Source organism: Myiozetetes cayanensis, unplaced genomic scaffold (genome assembly GCF_022539395.1).
Source record: "Myiozetetes cayanensis isolate MyiCay16 unplaced genomic scaffold, myiCay2020 scf4, whole genome shotgun sequence".
NCBI lineage: Eukaryota > Metazoa > Chordata > Aves > Passeriformes > Tyrannidae > Myiozetetes > Myiozetetes cayanensis.
In genome coordinates, this window is record NW_026087631.1 from 3,133,639 (window position 1) to 3,142,036 (window position 8,398).

General features: G+C 39.2%; 1 protein-coding gene across 1 annotated transcript in view; it reads right to left on the minus strand.

Annotated features, from left to right (window-relative positions):
• Nucleotides 1–6,247, minus strand: part of LOC126647144 (GTP-binding protein Di-Ras2-like) — a 44,164-nt gene extending 37,917 nt beyond the window's left edge. The window contains 1 exon segment of the mRNA XM_050329087.1: nucleotides 5,933–6,247. The gene's annotated coding sequence lies outside the window, so the exon portion shown is untranslated.
• Between the last annotated feature and the right edge of the window lie 2,151 nt (nucleotides 6,248–8,398).

An 8,398-nucleotide genomic window follows, 5' to 3' on the forward strand; every position in this document is an offset into this window, starting at 1 on the left:
TGAGAGGTTTCCCTCATGCTTCTGGCCTAACACAGAAGGGAAATAGCAAGAACAGGAGTTTTTCAGAGTAATTTGTTGTGGGATTTTTGCTGTATTTAAAGAAGGAAACTATTTGTATGTAAAGGAGGTTAGAATACAGCCTGTAAACTGGTCTGCAGTCACAGATGCTGTGCTCTGCTTTAGCAAACTGTCATATTGTCATCAAGCCAATGTGGAAAATCTCATTCCCAGAACAATGGCTTTTCAAAACAGCTTTTCGTTTGAATCCCTATAAATCCTTATATCAAATGGAACCCCGTCAAAATGAAAAATCCCAAATGAATAGTTGTCAAAGTAGGAAAATCTTTACTAATTTCTGAAACTAGGTTTAACTAAAGTGGCATTCCTTGCTGAAGAAGACGAGACTGTGACAGAAAAGTGAACAATGCAGAAGAAACTGCTGATTCCCTTCTTGGCTGAGGGTTCACATGCAGAAAGTGCAGAAGGTCTTGGACCTGAACTAACAAAGAGTTTTACAAGTAAGGAGTACATTGAAATTGTTTGCTCTGTTGTTGTCCCAGAGCTTCCAGACCTAATCCTTGAGTAACAGGCATGTAATAATGAACTGTTACCATAAAACAAGATTCAGTATCATTGAACACGCTTACCATGTGAAAGAAAAAGCCTTACTTTCATACAGTAACATATATGCTATATTTATCCAGGATGGACAGATGAATACATTTACCATACCAAAAAAACCCCTACTTTCATGCAGAAATGGAAATAATATACTAAGTTTATCCAGGATGCACAGGGGTCCTATTGATTGTCACTTCCTATTTCGTGGATTGGTTAATCTTAAAATTAAAAATTGAGCATTTCATGACGGTTTCTGTCCAAATTCAGGATTTGCTTTAGGTGTATTAGATATTTCATTGACTTCAATGGAGTTATTCTTACATTTATTTATTTATTTGAGCATTTTGGTAAATCAGTCTTTGCATATGTGTAGTTAGGTATTTGTGAATGGACACAGAGAAATAAAAATGTCAACATAACAGCATTGTATTCAACTCCCTTCAGGACTGACTTTTTGGTAGCTTTCTTCCCAGCTTAAACTAAATACTGTACTTTTTCCTCAGTTTTCAAAAGATTTGATTTAACAAGGTAAAGGGGGAAAGATCAACTTATAATGCTGAATGTTGTAGGTTCGCTCTTCAACAAGTAGGACACAATGCCCCTGGGAAGAGCAGTAGGGTTTTAAATTGGAATTTTTCATTCCTATAAACGCAGAATGAGAGACTCACTCAGTCTGACCTTTCAGCCCCTCTGTTTTTTAATAGTGGAACACTGTTTTGGCGTTGAGCCAAAGTGACTTTATATGCTGTAGTGAACTTCTGCTTCTTCAGAGGCACACTAGCCAAAACAGGTTCTGCATCTTATGGAAAAGGATATGGTTTTTAAGTTTTCCTGGATGGCAAAACTTGGAAGAGTACAAAGCACCAAAAAAAAAAAAAAAAGTGAACCAAGAAAGAACGTTCCCCAAATAATCATTTTACTCTAGAGGGTTTGGATGATTCTGTATATTGTGAGATTCATATTCATTCAGAGATTAAAATCCCAACATAAGCAACAAGTATATCCATATAAAAGTGGGTATTTACACAGAAGTAGAGTATATTCATGGAAAATTAGTTTTCATGCAGCAGAAGAAACTGTACGAAGGCTGGTGGCCCTTGTGCCTCTCACTGTAGCCCTCAATTCTGATGTTCCTACACAGCCCAAATAACATCCCACTCAAAACAATGAAGACTAAACTGGGAACATTTTACTGGTACTGTTGTGCAAAGGACAACAAAGTCCTTTTGTAGTGGGTTTTGGGAACCAAAAGGATCCCTGAAAAGTAATTAAATAATGCAATACCATTGGTGATATGCTTTTCAGACACCAGTGAGAAGACTGTGCTCCCACTGAAAGCTTTCTGCAAATCAAAAAGTTTTGAAAACCAAAAGTTAAAGTATAACTTTTGGGGGATGATATGGCAGTAGCAGTTTTATGGTAGGAGTTTCTAAATGTTCATAAGAAGCTATTTGTTATCTACAATGTGCAATTTATCATTACCTTGTTGGGAGGAAAGTTCTATCTATTTCTCTTTTTCAAAGATTTGGGGGTTTTTTAATGATTAATTTGAAAATCTGCATCTCAGGACTTTCACCAAACTGAATAATTTTCCCTAATGATTTTATTATTATTATTATTATTATTTTTAAACAGAAAAATATTTCATACTAATATCCATCACTGACCCAACTTTCAATTCTTTTTATTCTGAAGTAAGAAAGGTAGGCTAAGCCTTTAAAGTAGGTTAGTGTCAATTCATGTTTTTTCTCCTTGCAGTATTAAACAAAATTATAAAAATTATATTCTGAATATTAAAAATTAATTACTCAGTAGCACATGGTAGCATTTTCGTGTTTGCATGAAAAAATTAGGAAAACTGTAATGTTATTTATTTGGACCGACAGCAGTATTTTAACTACTGATGTTACCTAATGTTTGATTATTCAGACAACTAACTTTTTCAGAACAAATAAAAGTTGTCAGCTTAAATTTTCAGGGAAGAATAAAAAATTAAATAAAAATAAATAAAAAAGGCAAATGTTCTTTTCTTAACCTCAGATTAATTTTAAGTCAGAACTACTGGACATTTTGGGAAGGAAACAGCTGCAGTCCAGGAACAGATTTGCCCTTTTCATATGCTTTCTTTAATAGGTATATATTTTAAATGAGGATGCTGAAAGGCTGACATAACTTCATTGGAACTTGTTCAGATTCAACTAAAACCAATTTCATTGCCTGCAGTCAGGGTGATGCTGACTGAATTTTACTGCCATAGCATATTGCAGTCCTGCATAGCCCAGAGACCGATTTTAACCTCGGATACAGAAGCTTAACATCCAACATTAAAATTATTTGCTCAAGGGGAGGTGGTCCTGCCCTCAGTGTGAGTTGAAAGGTGCATTCGTCACAGATTTGACACACCCTTTTTCACATTTTGCTTGTCTTCCTTTGACACCCGTTTCAGGAATTATGCAGTCATCAATATTCTGCGGTTGGAAACTAATCAATATTTGTTTATTCAAAAAGGCAAATTAAAGCATGTTCTGTTTCAATTAATATGTACAGTTGCACTGTCACTCAGTGGGTCTTTTTCACTGCTTTTACAGCAGTAAAGTGAGATAATTTAGTGCACATTTCAATTTTAATGCCACAATAAGAATGCAGTGAAAGTATCTGTTTATTAATACTTAGAAACCTTTGTTTGTGTGTAAAGTAATAATACGAAACAGAAAAAAAAATCCAGAAATATTTCTTTTGCTGGAACACTTATGGAAATTGCTCATTTTAAAGGGAAATTAATATTGCTAATATCCATGTTTTACAAAACTGTGATTTTTCTTCCTCTACGTAATATTAATAATTGCTCTATTAGTCCTAGTAATACAAAACCAATGACCATTTGAAATCATCCCCACATACCAAGCTAAATGTCCCACAATGAACACTGTTTCAGCTTAAATGTACAAATGACCTGACACTCACACACAGTGTGGGAGATGGAACATTCGAATGCAGCTTATTAAATATTACAGAACAGCTACTGAAGTACACTGTGAGTTGAATGCAATACGATGTAGTATATAAATCAAAAACATTAAAAAAAAAAAGAAGAGACACACAAGTTTATAAAATAAAGAATTAGAGGAAAAGGGAATGTGGAATTCAACTCAGTCTTTCTGTGGGAAGATCTTTGAACGTTAAATTGTACGTTTATTAAAAAAGCTAAGTTTGAGGCAATACCCTGTCACAGTCAAAGTGTAAGTCTTTGCTTTTTCACATATGATGGTGGGATCTATCCATGGGTGAGTGCGTTGGTTAGCACAGGAGAAAATCCCAATAGAACTTTATCAGGTGATCCTCAAAGGAAACTGGAAACAGTGATGGTAACAACTTCAGGAATGGCAGTATCAGTTCATATATTGTTCACTATTTTGGTGGTACTACTGAGACTGCAGGGCTGCTGTGATATAAGCTTGACCACTTGGCCAGAAGGAGCCATGCCTCTGAACTCCAGTTAAATTCTAAAGACCTCAGCTCTGCACTGTAAGAAAGGGTTATTATTCAGCCTGAGGACCATCAAGGCTCATGAGTCTGCTGCTGTAGACAATAGGGCAACACAGTGCATAAATATTCTTTTATCTGACTGATGTGAGATATTTGGAAAACTGTGTTTCCAAAGACCTTGACCCACTTGCAAAGGGACTCCTCAGTGCAGGCAACTTCAGTGAAAAGTAAGAATGCTATTTAGTACTGAAAGAGAACTTCTGGATTATGATATCCAAGTGCTTTGCCTCTGCAGGCAACCATTTCACATAATCCCTTCCATCAAGCTGCAACCAAAAAGCATTTAGAGTGTTTCCTATTACTTCAACTAGAATGTAATTTAAGAACCTTGCTGCTCTAATGGTTTGAAACCTTCCAGCCTAAGTGTATTCACAGCTCATTTATACCCCTTTGTTCTTCTCCCTTCCGAGGGACAAAGTATAAAAAGCTGTACATCACCATCATTCTCCCAGATCCATGGGATCGCTGATTTGCAGTTGCGTGTTTGAACTTGCTCCATGTCTGTGCAATCCTTCATGCAAGAGCCTCAGAAACGTGGTGTGTGATGTGTGAGAGAGAGTGTGAAACCTGGAGGAACTTCACCTTTCATAGCCCCTGAACAATGGCACGGATCCCATTCCATGTGAACTGGGCACTGCTGCATTCAGTAAGGACAGGGGGACCCCAGGGAGCAGCTCCTTGAGCACGAGTGAAGTCCAGGAGTCAGAAAACTAAAGAGGGGAGGGAGGACGGGGGAAGCCAAAACAGCCCTCTGAACCAGGATTTAAAATGGTGAGACCCTGCAAACGTTCTAGATAACAGCAAACTGGAAAGCCTGGCAAACATAGAGCAGCAATCAGTTTCACCAGCTTCATAAACATAGAAAGGTGTGGGGATGTTCACCTCACACAGATGTATGTGTATGCTTGTATGAGCAGGCATTTACATGTTCACTTAGATCCAGGTGCTCGTGAAAGCAGAACATTCAGAAGATGCCTTAAAATTAAAATGCATCCAATCTTGATGCTCCGTTCTGGGCTCACCCTTCTGTGACTGAGTGGTGCAGCATACAGAGCATTCCACATTTCACGGGGAAGAGAGCGAGACAGAAAGTGTTATCAAACCTGAATTCAGTCACTCTCAGACACTTCAGAATGGTCTTTCATGGTTTATTATCATCTTTCATTCAACTGCGAGAGACACAATCTACTGAATAAATAAAATATTTCCTGCCTGACAGTGGAATGCTGCAAAGTTGTACCTGTCTCAAAGAAAGAAATACCCAGTGTTATTTCATTCAGGTTCCACATTTTTGTATTCTTCCATCACTTGAGTTAAAATGTATCTTTCATTTTAAAAAGATATAGAAATTAACCTCTCCTTAAACCACTGCAGTGGCAGTGCTGTAAACTAGGGCAAAATTCAGCACACAGAGTTTGCATGAAAGACAGTTGGAAAATAAAAAGGTTATGAAGTCATTACTAGCATCCCAGCACACAGGAAAATGGTATTGTTAACTGGTCATTATGCGTATGACCAGCTTCTGGCTTCCTTGCCAGCCCCAGTTTGCAGCATGCCATGTTCTCTACATAAGACAGGAGCTCAGATCAAATCTTGCAGTCATAACTCACACGAAACTCTATCGACTTCAGGGGAAATTTTGCCTGAGTGAGCATTGAGGATTTCGGCCGAAGGAAACGAAGACCTCTAATCTCGGTGCAAAGCTACGCTTATTTGTACGAGGTGACACAGAAAAACAGCAGGGGGGGGAAAAAATATAATTTACCTGTGCGGGAGCAGAAAGCTTCAAATGCTCTTCAGTTTCTGCCTGTCATTGCACCAGCTCCTCTTGCTCTCTGCCCCGGGGTTTCCTCCACCAGAAAGGAGCCCCTGTCTTAATCAGGGGGGCTGCAGCTCCGCCGCCTGAGACGTCCCCTTGTGCCCTGTTCTGGCTGCTGCCTGCCCTCTGCTCCCGCTGCTCCGCTCCTCTCTGCCTGCTCCCCGCTGCCTGGGTCCTGGATGATGCTCCTGCTGGCTTGCTTTCCGCTTTTACGGACGGACTGACTCCAGCCTCTGCCAGTGCTACTGCCTAAATGGCGACGGCAAAGCTCGTCGAGGCTTTTAACTGCCACCTACTGAATAATTGTGGAATATATATATATATATATATATATACACATAAGGTAAATATACGTACTGGCTGTAATTTTCTGGTTTTCTCCATCAATCTAGTAGATTTTTGCAATTAGTCTTCAAAGCCTCCAAATATTCTGTAGTTTATCACTTAAAGCTGTAGCTTACACTAATCTGTGCTCATAATTCTCCCTTTCTTTCAGCAGCGAAACGCAGACCAAGCCTGTCTGTCCCTTTAACTTTAAAAAAGCTTACAAAGCCTATGGTGAGGCTTATCCCCGGTAGGCATAAAACAGCAAAGCCCTACTCAAATCAGTGGAGCTGTGCTGATTTATATTAGCTAAGAAATTAATCCCTTAGGTCTAATATTTATTCACAAAAAAAAAAAAAAAAAAAAGTAGAAAGAAAAATGTGTCTTAAAAATTGCTTTTGTCCAGTATAGTCCCTCAGAATTTCACTCATCTGAAACAGATTAGATTTTTTTTTTCCCTGAGAGCAGTGTAAAAGAGGATTCCTGAAGTTTATGGACAAACATAAATTAAAATGTTTTATCCACCTTTAATGGCGATGATTTTTTTTTTTTTTGGTGAAAAATTCGTAGGTAAAATCTAATGACCCCTTCAGCTGCTTATTTTTAAAACAGCTCCTAGTGCATTTTTCTAGACTAGAAGTGGGATCCACTGAAGGTGTCTAAACTTCCACTGCAGGAGTCTCCCTGTATCCAGGGAAGGTGTGTGGGGATGCTTCCCTCATAATCAAATAGTAGGACTGTGTTCTCTGCGAGCTTGCAAAATGTAACTGAGTTTTGACATGAAGAGGCTCTGTGTCCATCCCGAGGAGCACTGCCCTGAGGAGGACAAGTGACACCCAGCACCCTGGGCACAGCAGCACGGAAAGTCTTCAGTTTTTAGGCTTGCTGTGGCTGACCAGTTGAGCAGCCAGCACCCAACAGCTGGTATGATAATTTCTAAACATCACCCTTGGTGGCATTTAAAAACTGATTTGTTTGTGTTTTAAAAACTTCTCCTCTAAACTTGTGTTTTACAGAGCATATGTGTGTTAGTATGCACGATGACCTGCCCAATATGCCCCGAGGAAATAATTTGCACTAGTGTGCAGAGAGAATATTCCTGGCTCCTATTTCCACAGGCTCCCAGGCAGCAAGCTGTGGATCAAACCATGTGCTGCCAGCCTGCTCCTTTGCCTGACAGCAAAACCCTGCCTCTTTTGTCACCACTTCTCAGCAACATCTTAATCCTGTGTGCTTGGAGAATTGGTTAATTAGTATCTCAGAAGCAAAAAATTACAGTGGTATAATTACCGCAGCACAGCAAAGCTCAATCTACAAAGTTTATAATATTGCACAGGGATTTAGACTGTGCTTTTTTCTGGTTCTGCCCCATGACTGCAGAATCCAGACCCACTTATTGAATAAGTCCACAAAGTGCTTCTGTAGTTGCAAAGAATATGGCTTCTCAGTAATTTTCAAAGGTTAACAGATCTCAGTGGTCAGTGGGTGCGTCCTTGTCGCCAATATGCCTTTCAATTTTCCTTAAAAACAGTGGGAGTACATGAAGAATTTTAAAGTTATGACTTGCCACAAATCTTAGTTTACATTGCAAGTCTGAGAGAATCCAGTTCTTGAACCCTATTCCAACAGGATGGATGCTCAAACTTTAGGAAAACTACCTTTTCAAAATGCTTTCCAAAGCTGAATTTACTTCAGTTACAAGTATCAGTATAGCCTTTGTTCTTTCCTTACCTGTCCAAAGAACAGAAACCTTTCATTTACAGGTTGCAGATATGTACCTGCACTGACAGACAGAAATTCCACTTCTACAGCTTCCACCTGGGCACTAAGCCTGCCAAAATCACCCTGAGGTTTTTCCTGATCAGAAGCACAGTACTGGGTTGCCATGTACAATTCACCGTAAAGGAAACCTGTATGGGATTTCCCTCTCTATGCCTGCTGAAAACTAACAGGGCAGTTCCTACTCTCAGCAATGGTTTTATAACACTGCTGCTTCAAATGGCTTTGTTCAAACAAGACAGACTCCTAACATCCCGAGTGTGCCTCATTCATCTGTGATAAACACAAGTTATTCACTCACGGTCCCGG